Below are 18,547 nucleotides of genomic sequence, written 5' to 3' on the forward strand. Positions count from 1 at the left end.
TGGGATTCCGGCATGTGTAAGGTGAGAACTTTAACCACAAGGCTTTACCGCACTGGGTCCTTAAATATATCTTCGTTTGGCACAGGCTCTTTTGCAGTAGTTGGGGATGCCATTCTCCACATAGATGCTGAGCCTGGGTTTCTTGCAAAGCCTGACTTGTACAAGTCTCAGCACAAATGGTAGGGACGCTGAGGTGCCAGAACAGCCCTGCAGGAGCCTACCATTCCATAAGTGTGTACTGCCTGCTGATTGACTACATACGACAAGTGTATAGTGGATGATCTGCCCTCTTTCTTTCCTCCATTTTGGCTACAGAATTTTGGAATTTAGTGTCCCTTTGGAGGACCTGAGGGACATGGTGAAAAACTAATCAAGTCAGGGTGCAGACAACTTTCCTAGGGACCTTTTGTTATGAGGAAGACTGTTGGCCACCAGAAGTTGCTGTAAGTATGATGTAATTGAAAGGCTACAGTGCAAGATTAACAAAGTACTGACAAGAGGGACACTCTACTATAGTTTACTGCAGTGATACATGAGATCAGAGATGAGGATGAGGGTGGGGAAGGAAAGTATATGTTAACTTTTTTGGTCCTTTTCCCCACTTTCATTTAACATTTATTTCTGACATTATCTGTAGTTCATCACTGTGCTGTCATAAATTTGTTTGGGATTCCTGACCAGGTCAGGTGATGTTTCCAGATGTTGGATGTAGTGTACTCCATGTCAGGAAAGGCCCTGAAGCACAGTGCGGATTCCGGCAAATATGCAAGTGGCAAGGAAGTCACCAAGTTCAGTGGAGTAAATGGGGCAACTGAGCCTTTGATGTTGGGACTGTTCTAGGCTTAAATAACTCAACCCAGGAAGTCAAACTCCAGATGATGATTGAGAATATTCACTACATCAATGCAGATCAAAAAGTCACATTGGGGTATTGGGAAAGTACAAAATGAGGAGCACATGCCGGCAGTGTGGGAGTCAGCTTCCCAGCCTTTCATCCGGTGTTGTGACATTTGGTCATAAACAGCAGCCCTCACAAGCTGTGCTCCTCGGGTTACAGACCACAGGTGCCACCGTTTTCTGGAGTTTTTAAGAGGTGTAAACTAATTATTTTGAGAAATTCTTTTTTTTTTTTTTTTTTTTTATTATTTTTTCATTGGAAAGGCGGATATACAGAGAGGAGAGACAGAGAGGAAGATCTTCCATCCGATGATTCACTCCCTAAGTGAGCGCAACGGGCCGATACTATGCCGATCCGAAGCCAGGAGCCTCTTCCGGGTCTCCCACGCGGGTGCAGGTTCCCAAAGCTTTGGGCCGTCCTCGACTGCTTTCCCAGGCCACAAGCAGGGAGCTGGATGGGAAGCGGGGCTGCCGGGATTAGAACCGGCGCCCATATGGGATCCCGGGCATGCAAGGCGAGGACTTAACCACTTGCGCCACCGCGCCGGACCCGAGAAATTCTACACACAATAAAACTGATGAGTATTAAGTTTTGTACTAAGTGAGTTCTGTTACATGTGTCTTGTGTCTGTCTCTACAGGTGTAACATAGCTAATGTCACCTCAGAACTATTTCTTGTCAAAAAACTTATTTAGTTACTTATTCTAAAAGAAGAGAGATGTACAGAGGGTGTCTTCCATGCACAGGCTCAATCTCCAGATGCCCACAGCTGGCTTTGGCATGGACTGAGGTCATGGGAGGGAGGGACATAACTGCTTTAGAGGTGATGACATCCTCACAAGGTCAAGATCCAGGGTGAGACACTGAACTCAGGCACCGTAACTGCTAGACCAAACACTGCCCCACTATGTACAGGGCACTTCTTCTGGCCTTAGCAGCCTACTGACTGCTCTGGCTTGCTGGTTTTGCCCCTTTTAAAATGTCCTCCAAGTGGAATTAAATGCAGTGTGATCTTTTTTCCGTGGATCCTTTAAGCTCAGAGCCACGTGGAGTCATTTGCCTCTTAGGGAAAAATCCTGTGCAGAATTGTGTTGTGTGTTTACCTAACCATTTATTCATCCATTCCTCAAGGTGTGAGTTTTCAGGTATTGTAAAGTTTTCATGACCATTTGAGTGACAAATCTTTGTGTAGAAGTATCTTTTATTTTTGAAAATACCTTAGATGTGATTGCTAGATTTGCCCTTAAAGGGTAATAGACATACTGTTTTCTTAAGGGGCTCGACTACCTTTTTGCTTTTAACTAAAAAAGGAGAGTTCCAATAACTTTGCATCCTTATCAGTATGTCTTATTATCTGACATTTTAACCATTATAGAATAGATGTGTGATGGAACTTTCATTTGTGACTTTACTTACTTTTCTTTGATAACTGGTGGACATCCATTGTCTTTCACATGCCTATTGGCCATTGTATGTCTTTTAATCAAAGTGTTCTCTTAGCTATGGATCTGGTAGGTGGTACCCTTAGAGATTTTCGTTCAGACTTTCGCCCTGGCCTAGAATGGTTGCAGGACTTGCTTAGCATTATGAAGAGAAATAGGACTGGAATCAAAGTGGTTACCTTGAGCTTTCCAAGGGGTTTTTGATGGTGTCTACAAATGTCAACGATATTTTTGTTTAACTCTTTTAATATTTCCAACCAGCATAATCCAGATCTTGTATACAACACATATCAAAATTACTCGATATAGTATCAATAAATAAAATTCACCAAATTACCATGGTGGGGGTGGTAAAAACCTACAACATTCTGTTGCCTGGTGCACTGTCCATGCTTCTTTTCACACTAGTTTCCCTTAGAAATAGGCTCAACTCCAATCATGCCACGTGATTTCCTGGAAACATAGTTTAAAAGTGAATTGCCACCCAAAACCAGAAGATGGTATTTAATAGCAAAAGGAAGACTAGGAAACAGCTATTACATGAGATAGTCGTGTTTTGGTTCATTTAACTCTTAGGAGAAGCCATAGTTATAGATGGCTTATAAAGCCATAGTTATAAAGCCAGGCGGATTAAGATGGTGAGCGACTCAGGATGTGTTTTCTGTACTCTTTCCTTAGCAGAGGAGCTGGCAGGATGCCAGGGCACCCTGGATGGGCATTGAGTGTGTGGGGCTGGGATCTCATTGGGATGTGTAGTAGGTGGCAATTTGCTGGGAATGTAGCGAGCCTCAGGACTGGAGAAGCGTATCAAGAAGCGTATCCCTGGATTTACCCCACCCACAGTCCACTGCACCCAAACACCATCAGCGCATCCGATCCAATTCCTGCAAGTAGCAAGTTCGCCTTAGTCCTGGAGGCTGCTGTGAGCAGTGGTGTGTCTTCAGCCCTTATCCCACCGTTCTGCAGTGAGTACAGAAGTCATTAAAGTTAAATGTGACTGCATGCATAAGGAACAAGTGTAGATGAACTGTGATATGTAGGCGCATGGGTCACTCCTATCTTCCTAATACTTACCTAAATCCCCTAAGTTTCCTATCTTGGGACCTGGCAGTAGGGCTTGTCCTGGGGTCTGAGTCTTTTTCTTTGCCTAATAATAAATGACACAGACTGAGTATATTGAAAAGAAAATATCTTTATTTTAGCTCCAGAATAAAGTCTGAGGTTGAGAGACAGTCATTGGTAGCTGGTGGAGCTCTTGAAGCTGTGTAGGGCCTTGCAACATGAATTCAGAAAGAGTGAGCAGGAGACACAAAGCAGACACCCTGAAGAGCACTCACCAATGAATGCTGTCCCTGAGGGAGAGGTACAATGATGTGTTAGATGTCTCCCTGTTTAATTTCTGATCATGGGAAATACATTTGCATAAATATTCAGATGGCATTAGAGTGTTATCCTTGAGATGGTCTACACTCACTTGTGTATACCACTGCCATTTGACAGCTTGTAACCCACCAACTTAGGAGTTATTTCTGTAATTGATGAATAAGTCTTTCATTTTCTTGTATTAAACCAGAGTAGATAAGATGATGATACCTGGAAAAGGAAAGGGAAAAATAGAAATCTTAAATCTTGTAGGAAGTGTTGACAGCGTAAATTAGCTGACCATTAGTGAGTGTGTTTACTTAGTTCCAGAAATCACTGTCTTTTTTTTTAAGATTTATTTTTATTATTTTTTTATTGAAAAGGCGGATATACAGAGAGGAGAGACAGAGAGAAAGATCTTCCATCCGATAACTCACTCCCCAAGTGAGCGCAACGGGCTGATACTATGCCGATCCGAAGCCAGGAGCCTCTTCCGGGTCTCCCACGTGGGCGCAGGGTCCCAAAGCCTTGGGCCGTCCTTGACTGCTTTCCCGGGCCACAGGCAGTGAGCTGGATGGAAAGCTGGGCTGCCGGGATAGAACCGGCACCCATATGGGCTCCCGGGTATTCAAGGCGAGGACCTTAACCACTTGTGCCACAGCGTAGGGCCCCAATCACTGTCTTTTGTAGTTGAGACTGTTGAAAGCTCTGAATATGATCCTACCTGCTCATAATTGGCTAAAACACTACCTAGAATTGAAGAATAAAGGCTGAAATAGATATACATTTTATCTAGGCAGAATTCTTTGTACAGATTATTACAATTGCACGCTTTCTCTGTCACTGTGTTTATGTGTGTGTGTGTGTATCAGTGTTTTCAATTATAGGCCAACTATCAACTGTTTGTATAATGAGAAACCAAATGAGGAATGTTGAATGTAGTGATTTTCAGATAATAATACTAAGTGTTCTACTTTAGAATGCAGATTGTTGCAATATTTCTTCAATATTTCCTGGTATGCCAGTCTTATTATGCAGGTCATTTATGAAAGCACATGTGTAAAACTGTTACTCCTGGATAAAAGGAGGATTCCCAATGAAACCACTCAATATACTTTGACAATTTTATTTTAGATTTTCTACAATATTCTATACCTATACTGTCATGATACACCAATATAGCACATTTTTGGATTTGAGACTGTTAATGAAGAACTATGCTATTACAGTGGAGACGGAGAAAGTGGAAGGACAGGGAAAATCCCAATACCTACAGAACTGTATCATGGAAAATAATAATGCCAGTAATTAAAAAAGAAGATAAATAGATTGCCAATATGACCCAAATAGATTTTCAAACAGCTTTCAGGGGGACCTTGTTTACTGAATACATACAAGGAAATTCTGAGATGCAAACCACATGTTAATATCGAGATTAGCAAAGTTAAAGCCCTTTACATAATCCATCAGTGAGCACGCTGAAGAAAAGGGTTGTTGAAGTTGCAGATGCTAAGTATGAAGTAAATGATGGGACTGACAGTCCACTTTTAAACTGTGTTTCAAGGAAATCATGTGGTATAATTGCAGTTGGGCCTATTTCTAAGAGAAACTGGTGGGAAAAGAAGCAACTGCACCAAGCAACAGAATGTTGTAGGCTTTTACCACCCTCACCATAAACTCCACAGCCAGAGACAACTTCACAACCCAAGTGATCTTGGATGCGTATTAAGCAGAGAGAAACCAGAATGTTGGTGAGCATAACATTCCAAAGACAGAGAATTCTTGTTCTTACAGAACACCTATATTTTTAGAAGTAATTTTAGATACAAAAAGTTTTTCAGATAGCTGTGAGAGAACATATTTGCTTAATTAATGCAATACAGAACTTCTCAGGTGCAGTGTGCTTGAAAACTATTTTAGAATTAGACTGAAAATTGTTTCCAAGGCAAATGAAACCTTCCTGGATGTAAGGCTTGATAGATCTTAAAAACCTTCCTAATTACACACAAATTCCAATCTGCCCAAGTTTATATCTTCTTTTTTTTTAAGATTTATTTTTATTATTTTTTTATTGGAAAGGCAGATATACAGAGAGGAGAGACAGAGAGGAAGATCCTCCGTCCGATGATTCACTCCCCAAGTGAGCGCAACGGCCGATGCTATGCCGATCCGAAGCCAGGAGCCTCTTCCGGCTCTCCCATGTGGGTGCAGGGTCCCAAAGCCTTGGGCCGTCCTCGACTGCTTTCCCGGGCCACAGGCAGGGAGCTGGAAGGGAAGCGGGGCTGCCGGGATAGAACCGGCACCCATATGGGATCCCGGGTGTTCAAGGCGAGGACCTTAACCACTTGCGCCACTGCGCTGGGTCCCGTATATCTTCTTTTTTTTAAGCGAACAATAAAGCTCCAATGAACAGAATACATTGATGAGAATAATTCAGAAATGGGATGTTGAGCTATAAGATGATCTATAAAGAGTTACATTCCTGGAGTTATAACTGACAATGCAATTTTCACCAGGTTTTTAGAGGATCGTTCGGGGTGACTGCACTTGGCAGTGTTCTGTAAGGAAAGCTAGTGTGACAATAAGTGTGTTCAGTGTGCTAGGCAGCAGAGTGCTGTAGCATCTAAGAAAACTTTTCAGAAACTTCATATCCAGAGAAAAGTTCATGTCCCAAAGGAGTTTCCAGGAACACTAGGTACAACTACTCTTTCCTGAAGAAATGCTGAATACATGTCACAGAACACAATGCAAAATGTTGGAAAACAAAATTGCAGTGATAACAGAATAACTTATTTTATTTTTTAGGTTTAAGGATTCTTGTTCTTGCAGAATACTTAGGTTTTCAGAAGTAACTTGAGATGAAAAAAGTTTTAAAACAGGTTTCAAGGAAATTGTATTTGCCAAATTTGTATAGTTCAGGATTCCTGAGGCACAAAGTGGTGTTTTGGAAATTACTATAGAATTAAATTAAAAACTGATGTTTTGAGGGCAAACAGTACATTTCTGAACTTAGGAAATGATAAAACTTTGAAAATGTTACAGATAACACACAGAGTCCCTTGAGTGTTCTAGCAAGAACTGATGCTCCAACGCATGTAATCCATTGATGAGCATTCTGAAGAAATGATTTGTTGAAATACCTTACGCAGCAACAAATAACTGCATTCCTGGACTTTCTTTGACAATTCATTTTTCAGCTCATTTTTGGGGGAGTCATATGGGTTGATAACAATCGGTGTTGTTCTCACCAGGTCAGAGTGTTGAAGTCTTTCAGGAAATTTGTCATAAATTTCATCCACGGGCAAAATGATTTTCCAATAACATTTAGTACAACTGCCCTTTCATAAAGTAGTACTGAATCCATACTATGCAGAGATCGCAGAATGTTAGTGAATCTAACATTTTAAAGTTACAGAATTCTTGTTCTTGCAGAACACCTGTGTTGTTATGAATACCTTGAGATACAAACAGGTCTTCAAAGAGTACTCCAGGTTATTCTGTTTGTGAAATCATGTAATGTGAAAGTTCTGAGATGCAAAGGCTTGTTTGGGGGATTGAGATTGATTTGAAGCAAAGCAAATATTCCTGGAAAAAGGATTGCCAGAACTTAAATCATTCCAAATACTATACAGAATCCATTCTGCATGTGTTTTATTTTGATATTTTCACAGGAATTAAAAACCCTAGTTACAAAATTCATTGGTGAGGACACTGAAGAAATCTGTTTTCTATATCACCCATGAACTTCAAAGTAACTACATGCCTGGAGTTAGCCATGACTGACAATCCATTGTTTAGCCAGGTTTCAGGGGAGTATGTGGGACACATGCAGATGGCAGTTTTCTCCAAGGAAAAATAATGAGAAAATAAGCATGTTCAGTGTAGCAGGAAACAGAATGTTTAGGAATTTCCAGAAACTTGTCATGAGCTCCATATCCAGAGACACTTTCACTGCCCAAAGGCATTCAATACAACTACTCTTTCATGAAGGAATCATGAATACATGAATACATATTATCCTGTGAAAACCCAAATATTGGTAACCTAACCTTCCAAGATACAGAATTCTTGCAAAATACCTCTGTTTTCAGAAGTAACTTGATATAAACAGCTCTCAAAGGAACCATAACTGCTAAATTCATATAATGAAGGATTTCTGAGATACAAAGAGATGTTTCGGGAATTGCTTTGGAATTGGATTAAAAACTTATGTTTTGAAAAAAAACATTATTGGACTTATAAGCCCTTGTAAATAACATATAGAACCCACTTTACATGTGTTTATTTCAGCGTATTGCCAGGAATGAAAGCTCTAAGATACAGAATCCATTGGTGAAGACAAAAAAGAAATGGGTTGTTGATATCACTCATGGAACAGAAAAAACTGTTGACAGCTCCTGGAGTTGACACAGAGACAGAGCTCCTGTCTGTTGGCTTTCTCCCCAGATGCTCACAGCAGCTTTGATTAGGCCACATCCAATGCTGAGAGCTCAGAACTTTAAGGATTTATATCATTTTATGTGTGAATGTTAACACATCTAGGTGTACATATATAATTATGCAGAATATATTGACTTTTAATGTTCGATCATTTGTTTTTTCCATTTTGTGCTGCTTTAAAGTATAGCACACTGGAAAATTTTTGAAAATGTAAGTTTATTTGGTTCATGATTCTGCAGGCTGGGAATTCTAAGATGTAGTAGCCTTAAATGGCAAGGACCCGCTTGCTGCATCAATTTATGATGGAAGATAAAAGGCAAGTGAATGCAACACCAGAGGAAGAAGACCACACACTCCTTTTATCAGGCACCCACACCTGTGAAGGTGCCGTTCACCCATTCAGAGGGAGTAAGTGTCTGAAACAACGATTTTGGTAGTCCCAAACAAACCACAACCACTGATTCTATAGTTAGAAACATGGATTTTTTTTTTTAAGATTTATTTTTATTATTTTTTCATTGGAAAGGCAGATATACAGAGAGGAGAGACAGAGAGGAAGATCTTCCGTCCAATGATTCACTCCCCAAGTGAGCGCAACGGGCCTATACTATGCCGATCCCGAAGCCAGGAGCCTCTTCCGGGTCTCCCACAGGGTGCAGGTTCCCAAAGCTTTGGGCCGTCCTCGAACTGCTTTCCCGGGCCACAGGCAGGGAGCTGGAAGGGAAGCGGGGCTGCCGGGATTAGAACTGGCTCCCATTTGGGATCCCGGGGGTGCTAGGCGAGGACCTTTAACCACTTGCGCCACTGCGCCGGGCCCGAAACATGGATTTTGATATTAAAATTATTCTATTTGCTAAAACTGTAAATACAATCTTTGTAAATTCCTGTGTCATCTTGCTACTTTTGTCACTAAGCTGAATTTGAATATCAGTGTGCATTTAGAAAATTTTATTATCATCTCTGGAAATTTGTCAGTGATGAACAATGAATGCCTGTGTTTGATTCTTAGGGAGAAATTTGCAGTGGTGAGGAAATGCATAAATAAAGTTGCTGGAAATGAATTTGCAGCTGAGTTCATGAGAAACAGAAGAAAAGGCCAAGATTGCTGGATGGAAATAATTCATGAAATTGCTGTGCTTGAATTAGCACAGGATAATCCTTGGGTCATTAATTTTCATGAAATTTATGAGATTCCATCACATGTGATCTTGGTTCTGGAATGGTAAGTATTGCCTGCCTCTGTTTTAATTTGTTTACATGTTTGTTTTTTGTTTGTTTTTAGATGGTTTAGGAATCTTAGTAAGCCTCATTGATATAGGTTCTTGGATTTTTGTTTAAGGATCAGAGAGAAATCAAAAGTTAATCTAGATAATAACCTCTGAATATTTTTCTTTGACAAAAGCTACCTTGCCCGTTATCATAAAACCTGCTCTCCAGCTTTTAATTCTCAGACTTTTCTCAGTACTTCTTTAGCAAACTCCTGACTTCATTTCTTTTTATTTCCTTCTATTTCAGCTCATCACTCATGAGCAGTTCAATCTTCGTCCTTTTCCCATTTGAAATCTGAAATACATGCTGCCATGCCTTTGTCTCCTCTAGTTTTTCCTGTTGTTTTAGATTTGAGGGTTTTTTTTTTTCTTTTAAGATTTATTTATGTTTATTTGAAAAGCAAAGCAAGAGGGGAGCAAGCACACAGCCATCCATTTGTTGATTCACTTCCCCAAATGCCTGCACTAACTGTAGCAAGGCCAGTCCAGTCAGGGGCCAGCCAAGCTATCCTCCATCTGGGTCTCCCCATGGAACCACACACTGAACTATCCCCAGCTGCCTCCCAGTGTATGCATTAGCAGGAATGCTGGATCATAAGCAGATATGGGATTCGACCCCAGGATATGGGTCCCCAACTGGCTGAACCACCACACCCACCTCAGACTTGAAGAGTTGTATCTGCTTGGTGTTGGAGCTGTCACACTTGCACTTTTCCCTGCCCCAGATAGTCGTGCTTTGATATCTTTACTTTCTGTTCCACAGAAGTGATGCAACTAACCAATTCCGAGACAAAAACCTTTATCTCTCTTCTGTAGTTCTCAGGCTACCTTTTCTAGGACCTGTGGTCTTTGTTGTTTTCTATTTGTTTTCTGTAAACACATTAACTCAAAGTTATTATTTTCTCCTTTTTTTATTTGAAAGATAGGTTTTACAATGAAAGAAGAGAAAAAAAAGAGAGGCCTTCCATCCGTTTTCAACTATCTGTTTTTCTTGCTTTTTTTTTTTGTTACTTCTCAGTTCTTGTCATCTTCCACTGGTTTTTATTCTACTAAATAATCAGTTCATCTCTACCCACCAAGAATTTATAAGCTTTTCAAAGTGATGCTATCTGCTCTTCTGAAATTTTCAGGTCACTAACTGTTTATTTAGATCAATCTCTTCATTGTAACATTCTTTTTACTTCTTTACTCTTTCCAGGCACTTGACATTAAATATTCTTTCTTGAAGTTATTTTCTTCCTTAGTTTAACTAGCCTTTTTTTTTTTTTCCCCAAAAAAGTTTTCCTCTTAGAGCTTTCTACCCCATTCTATGTAAATAGAAATGGTCCCAAGGCTCCATCAATGAGACTGTTGGTATTCATATATGTTCTTATAGATTAACCTTAGTGACAGTCATGTGTTTTTGTTGCCTTAAATATTACTTACATGCTATTATTTCAAAGTCTTTGTCTGTACTCTCTGTTCTAAATTTAGCTATGTTCTGCATCTAGCTATCTTCCTGCATTTTCCTTTTAATACCAGTTTTTCTTTTGTTTCCCATTTCCTCTGTAGCTCCACATATTTCATTGCTTAGACTAAGACAGCAGTGCAGCCCTTCACTCCTTTATCTCCTTTAACACACACATAATGAATGACCGAATGTTTCTTAGCTGATCACCATGGCATAAATTCTAGGTTCCTCCTGTTACTATTAGGTAACTCAGATATGGTAATATCATTCTCTAGCTTGCATGGCTTTGGTGACACCAAAATCAGGGTGATTTAGCCAAAATTTTTTGCATCCTATTTTGAGTTTGGAAAATCATTGTGGGTTTGTGCTAGATATGGACGTAGCCAAATATGTAGCCAAATACCCAGCCATGTCAATAGATGGTTGTTTGGGAAACATTGTCAGATGCAGATACCTGAACTTACTTGCATGTGCAGTAGACACTAATAGATAATATGAAAGTGGAAATGACATAGCTACTTCCCTCCATATGCTAAATCTATTGAAAGAGATAGATATACATGCTTGTAGCAAATCTTGTTTTACCAGTTCTTGTTAGTTCTTGTGTGAACATAGACAATTTGTGGTAGTCAAACAAGGGTGCTTCTATAAATTCATAAATATACAGTTTAAACAAAGGTTTATTTTGATGAAAAATAATTTTGTAATCCATGCATAATTTTGGTATTTCCCTGAACCTTCTGAAGAATTTTATAATATATTAAACATTTACTATGTGGCTGATACTCTTGAGCCTTCCAGTTAGCTTAAGCTGCATTATTTAAATGTTTTACATACACTGTTTATAAGTAGGGGTGTATTTTAATGCACATTATTTGTAAATCTTAAAGCAAGACCTTATGAGGAAAACTCAGACATAATCAGCTTAAGTTTATGCTATAGCAGAGTCAAGCTTCATTTCAGGAATGTGTGACTTGAAGACCACATGCTGTGCTGTTTTACTCTGAGTGCTTCTTCCTGTAAATATTTGGCATTACATTTCAGCCCATCATACCCTTACCTGTGGTATTTTGTATTCTTTTGTCCTCATCCCCTGCTGTCCACCTTCTGTTCTACCTCATCCCCCACTAGCCCTCTCCAACCATACACATCTCTCCCTGCACTTCCACCCCCAGGGTTTAAAAATGCCATTCCATTGTCTTTTCCCTTGAACTGTTTATGACTGACCTATGACCATTCTTTCTTTTGTTTACCTACAAGTGTACTTTTTACAGTATTCCTCTCTTCATCACTGATTTTCAGCAATTTGAGCACATTGTGTTTTATTTGGTTTGGGCCTGCTTATGATTTACAGAGCTACTTTGATTTGAGTTTCATCGTTATTATCCAGTTAGGAAGATTTTAGCCCTTTTGTTATCTGCTCATCCTTTCCTTGAGTCATAGACTCAAAGTGTGCCATGATGCATTTCTGCTGCTTTTGAGACTGAGTTGGCTCTGCTCATATTGGCTGTTGCTTTATCAAGTTTATATTCACATACAGTTTCACTGGGCCATGATTAAGATATTGCTTAGCTGTGTGAACTCTTTCCGTATGAGTTACTTGTTGCTTCAATTCTGCCCTTTTTTAGTGCTACCCTACGTGAAACCTTTGACCAGTGTGTTACTGATAGATGTGGCACCTTTCGCAAAAACACTCAAAAATTCATGTGGCAGATCTTAGAAATGTGTTCCACACTCTCATGATGTGATTCTTCTTCATTTGAAGGTAAGTTCTATATTGTCTAATAATCCTGAGATGGCTAAATAATGACATTATGGAAAGACAATACAAATGCAGTGCATATAGTCCCAGAAAGTTAATGCGGAGTGGTCTAATGTCATTGTTGAAGGTACCCTGTTTAAAACCGCTCATGGTATGTGTAGTCAAACTGTGCTTTTTTTTTTTCCTTTTGTCATGTTCATTAGGAATACAGATGCTTACTGCAAGAAATTTCTACCTATGCTTCCTTCCAGAAGAAAGAACAGGAAGAGGTTACTTCAACAGTCCAAACTTTACAGGACTTGGATTAAAAAGTATTTTTTTATATTAGCCATGCACAATTCTCAAAAGACATGGTTATGCTATAGTTTTTATCATGTTTATTTTTATACTTCATTTTGATTCAGTAGTGTTATGATGTCAGTAAGACTTCCAGATGAAATGATACTGTACATATAAGAAATAAGCTTTCCATTCATTATAGCACAACCTATGGCCAGGACTCATGAATTGAGTCAAAGGTGAATAGTAAGTTCTTGAATACCAGGTTCAACTATGTATTTACATAAGGAAATCATACACCTTTCTTCTCAAGACCTTCAGCATAAATCATATTCCTTTTTCTACAAAATAGTTGTATAGAATTCTTTACAACTTTAATGGAGGCCTTGATGATAATGATGATGATGATGGACTCTCCCTGTTTCCCAGATGCAGAGGAACTACAAGACAGGTGGGGGCCTGTGCTGTGGCTCAACTGGCTAATCCTCCACCTTCAAGTGCTGGCATCCCATATGGGTGCTGGTTCATGTTCCAGCTGCTCCACTTCTGACCCAGCTCCCTGCTTGTGGCCTAGGAAAGCAGTGGAGGATGGCCCAAGTCCTTGGGACCCTACACCCATGTGGGAGACTCAAAGGAGGCTCCTGGCTGCTGGATTCAGATCGTCTCAGCTCTGGTCATTGCGGCCATATGGGGAATGAATCAGCGGATGGAAGATCTTCCTCTCTGTCTCTCTTTCTGTCTGTGATTCTGCCTTTCCAATAAAAATGAATAAATCTGAAAAAAAAAAAAACAAGAAGACAGTTGGTCCAGTGTTCTCAACCTTTCTTCTGCCCTTGCACTCTTCATGTGTTCAGTCAGACATTTCTCGAAATGAACTACTTAAAGAGAATTTAGAAGGGGTTGGTAGCAGCCGTGCAGGTGGGAGTGGTTTCTGCCAAAAGATCATTTCAGGCTGACTGCAGTGTCTGCACCAACGCTGACCTTTAATAGCTCTCCGTCTAGTGAGACTTTATGTATGTAATGTTAGTCCTCAGCCTCCAAAAGACATAGCTAAAAAAGTTATTTTCTCATGCTGCCTCGAAGTTGAATATATTTTAATTCTGTAAAAACTGATCATTCAAATTTATATGATCACTCTGACTTTGTAGGTTACTTATCTCCTTTCTGGTTAAGAAATTGCTCTCCAAGACAGAAAGAAGTTCTAGTGATTAGACTAACAATTAGAGTTGTGTCCATAAAGACATACACTACGGAATCATACGTTTGGCTTTAGTGCAGACCACCAGATGACCAGTATGTCAGAAGACTGATTGACTGAAGATGTTAGCCAAGAACTATATCGGAAATTCTTTGGGAAGTACTAGGTGCGGATTTAGGCATCTATAAATTAGGAATCCATGCCATGTACAAAAACAGAAAAGGGAAAATATGATTCTTTTAAAATATTAAAATGTTAACTCAGAACTAACATTTTTGAGAAAACAACACCAGTGAAGTTACAAAAAAAATATTATGAGAAACCTTAAAATAGTCTTAGTCATTTTTTGACTTAAAAGGTTGGCACAATGGCCTGCTTTTCACTTTAGTGGGAGAACTGACCAAAGAGGCATAGAAAGATCTAATCTTAAAATTCAATATAGAAAAAAAATCAGTGTACTTTATCTCCCAATAATCAGTCAGCAATGTTAATGCGAAGTTTCGTATCATCAGTTTGTCCACCCTGTTTGTGCATGGTTGAATGGAGTAGAAGCTGGGACTTTTCCATTCAAATTTAAATTGAGTCATTGATCGTTTGATCATCAGTGTTTTACTTAAATGAAAGGGATAACATAAAACTATTTCTAAGACAATCTCCAAAAGTAATTTAGAAAGGATTATGACCTATTTTTCCCATAAAGCAGGATATTAATAAGTTAATTTACTAGAACTTTCATAACCTGAGGAAATTTTATCTGAAGCATTATTGAGTAGCTTAAACTTGACTTTACCGGGAGCTTAGTCACCAAATCACAAAATAGTGTTGATTTTTCAGTAAATGTTAGATAGGTTGTTCCAGAGACATGAAGTTAGCAAGATATATAAAAGGATTTCCCATGAAATGCGGCAATAAGGCTTTGGGAAAACCTCCCTACAGATGGTATCCTTTATTTAAGGATTATCTACAGTGTTCCTGTTTATTCTGTGATTACATCTGTATTGCTTGATGTCCTCATTTCTCCCCTGCTGTCCAAGTCGGCTCCATTTAAATGGAAACAGGTGTTGTATGCCACAAACTATTTCTCACGAATTTGGTTCCCAGGAAGGGGTTTAAATGCATTTTAAATGCTGAAATATTTACCTTTGTTTCTGGCGCATGCCAGTGCACTTTAGCTCATTGAAAGTAGGTATATTTACCCATTAAGAAACTGACAGATTTTCATCTTACATCTTTGTTTAGAAGAATAAGTTGTTAAAACCAGGTCTGGCCGCCACATGATACAGCTGAAATGAGTTAACTCTGATTTTGTGAGAACTTCTTTTAGCAAGCTTTCGTCTGTTTTTACCTCATTTTTTTTTAAAGTCTCTTAAGTTATATATTATAAAAGCATGTGACTAGGCTTAAATTTGTAAGACAATTACATTTTATTCATTTGATTATACTAATTTAGAGTTTAGAGCATTGGTACAAACTGATTAGCTCTTACATGGTAACTGAAGAATGTATGTTTCAGGAATCTGAAATGTGAAGAAAATATAAAAGAGAAAACACCTTAACTATTTTGAAGGAACAAAAGGTTTTTAAGAAACATTTACAGAAGTTTCATAGTTACCAATCACAAGTGAATCCTAAGATTCAACAACTGTTTGTCCATTAATACCAAAAGATGCAAAGCATGTTCTGTAATGAGTGTCAGTGAGCCAAAGCGGTTCCACTGAATTTGCCTCAATAATTGACATTTTATTGTATTTGACTGCAAAAGTTTAGGAGCACAGTAAGCCTAAAATTGCCTTGAAAAGACTGGGAACTCATAATCATGGTACAACATAGTTTTGATTTTGTTTTCCCTATAGCCAAAGAAACATCTAGAAGTTAAAGAAAATGCAACTTGCCTTCTACCATTGTAGATTTTTCACTGGCAGCTTGCTCTTGCCACAGGGCTGTTACTCCTTGGTTTCCTTCTACTCTGAACACCCTCTCCCCACCTTACCCCCAAGATAAGTGTCATCCCTGGCCCCTGCCTTACACAGTCCTGCTCCAAAGGCCTTTTTGCAGAACCCTTCTCTTCCAGTAGTATGTGCGGGCACATACCACTAGCACGCACTCTCACCTGTCTCCCTATCGGAGTTCTCCATAGCATTGACTGAAAACTACCTGAGGTTGTATTGTCCATCTGTTTTTATTTGTCCCATTGGAACATAATGTTCTAAAAGGACCCATGACTGTTTATTCTTTCCTCTGGAACATAGCTTAGGAAATAAAATTTGTTTTCCGAATAATGCTTTTTTTTTTTTTAACCTTTATTGTCTATTCACATACTTTCTCTAATTCTTTCAGGCAAAAAAAAAAAAAAAATCCTCATCTATTTATTGCCTGGGCACTTTTGTTTGCTAAAATCATGACACAATCCACAACAGTTAACTGAGTATGATAGGTCCTCTGAAAAGAGAGTTATGAATTCTGGTATGAATTCTTTGATAGTAGAGGTTTCCTGTTACTAATATTTACACTTCTGAAACTACTAAAATGGAAGTGATCTTGGGGGCTAAGATTTATTTTACCTGAAAGGCAGATTGGCACAGAGAAAGAGATCTGTGTGTTGTTTCATTCCCCAAGTGCCTGCCATCTCAGGGGTTTGGCCAGGTTGAAGCCATGGGTCTGGAATGTCATCCAGAGTGGCTCATGAGTGGAAGAGACCCAAACACTTGGCCATCTTTCATTGCTTCCCCAGGCTCATTAGCAGGGAGATGGATCATAAGTAGAGCACATAACACCTAAGGCCATTTTTAAAGCAAGAACTCATCTGTTGCAACTTTTTTTTCTTCTCAGAATTAGAACTAGACCTGGCAAGAAGTTAGATTCCACACCTGCAGATTATCCAAGAGCAGTGGGAGGCTATTAATGAGTTAATGTAAGGGGATAACCAATGATTTATTTTTATTTTTGCATTTATACACAAAAGATCCTTCTGTTGCTATGTGATAAAAATGGAAATAAGGCAACTGTTTACTATAAGGCAGATAAGCAAGAAAGCATGACAAACAATTTTATATTGATGGAGAACAGACATTTGGAAATGTTTAAATGGGGATATATGGTGACATGGGAAGAGTAAGGAAGACATTGTGAGAAAGGTACCTCTTAGTGTTCTACACTATCCTGACGAATTATGGCAGCATTCCCTAACAAGGTTCTCACTGGTTGGAGGAAATGTGAGTCTGGTTTTGTTCCTGTTGACTGTGAGGTTCCTCTGAGACATTCAAGAAGAGATAGTAAGGAAATGTTGAAGAAGTCTGAAAGAAATGTTGTGAGTCACAAGGTAAAAGTGTCATTTAAGCCTTCAGTTTAGATTGGTTATACATTTAGAAAAAGATCCCCAAGATTAAGCTATGAGAAACTCAATGTTCAGTGGGAAAGTGAGAGAAGAAATGGGCCGAGAAATATGAGATAGCCAGGCCACTCTTTGATTATGCAAGCCAGGAGGAGAGTGTGTCAACAAGGAATGGCTGGACAACAATGTCAAAAATGTAATGTACTTGCTCAGAAGGAAGCACAGGAATCTTTTAGGTTGTGTAACCTGCAGGAATGGAGTGACAGGACAGAAAAGAGCAAGAAAAGGAAATTTATGCATTCATTCCCACATCAAGAGAGCCAACCAATAGACAGAAAATCAAACATACTAATAGACAATGGAATAAGTTTGCTGTGTATTAGATGTGAGGGACAGAATATGACCAGCCATCTGGAAGGAGAGAAATTTCAGAGAGGGCATTGTAAAATTGAAGTGATGAAATGGACCATTCATGGAGTGGTGGAGATGTCAGGGAGAAGGGTGGGAGCTTCCTACACAAAGCTACAAAAACAAACACCTGAGAAGTCAAGAGTATGTGTCTTACTTAGGGATGAAAGACTGAGTTGGAATGCAGATTGCCTACTGAATAGTCACATGTGATTAACCTTGAAAAGGAGCTAGTGATCAGCTCCAAGCATGCTCTGGGGGCTGTATTAAGGTATTTCTCATCAATACTAATGCTTCTCACCTTAGTTTTGGAAATATTCCTAGTGTAAGAATACAGAAAGGACAGACTTTTCTAAAAGAAAAAGAAATTCAAAATCTCATATTTAACAAAATAATTAGTGAATTTTACATTCTTATTCATTAAAAAGCTGCTTGTCTTGTTATATGAAAGTGTCTCTCCATTGGGTAAACTTGACTTCACAGACATATAAAGCTGATTCTGTAACCTTTGATAGCCCTTGCCACATATATCCCTATTCTCCATCGCTGTTTAAGAGTATGTCTGTCACTAAAAGTGGAAAACCATACCAACTTTGAGAAAATGAGCCTTGATGGCATCATCCTTTGACTGTGAGCTTTGTCCACAGGCTTAGGTCTTAGATTCTGCGTCTGTGGAATCAACCAACCAACCACAGAGAGAAAATATCCAT

General features: G+C 39.1%; 1 pseudogene; it reads left to right on the top strand.

Moving 5' to 3' along the window:
• The window catches only part of LOC121145792, a 29,637-nt pseudogene that overhangs the window by 7,866 nt on the left and 3,224 nt on the right, over window positions 1–18,547 (top strand).

The sequence above is a fragment of the Ochotona curzoniae genome, unplaced genomic scaffold, assembly GCF_017591425.1.
Source record: "Ochotona curzoniae isolate NIBS_2020 unplaced genomic scaffold, NIBS_Ocur_1.0 scaffold_3835, whole genome shotgun sequence".
Lineage (NCBI taxonomy): Eukaryota > Metazoa > Chordata > Mammalia > Lagomorpha > Ochotonidae > Ochotona > Ochotona curzoniae.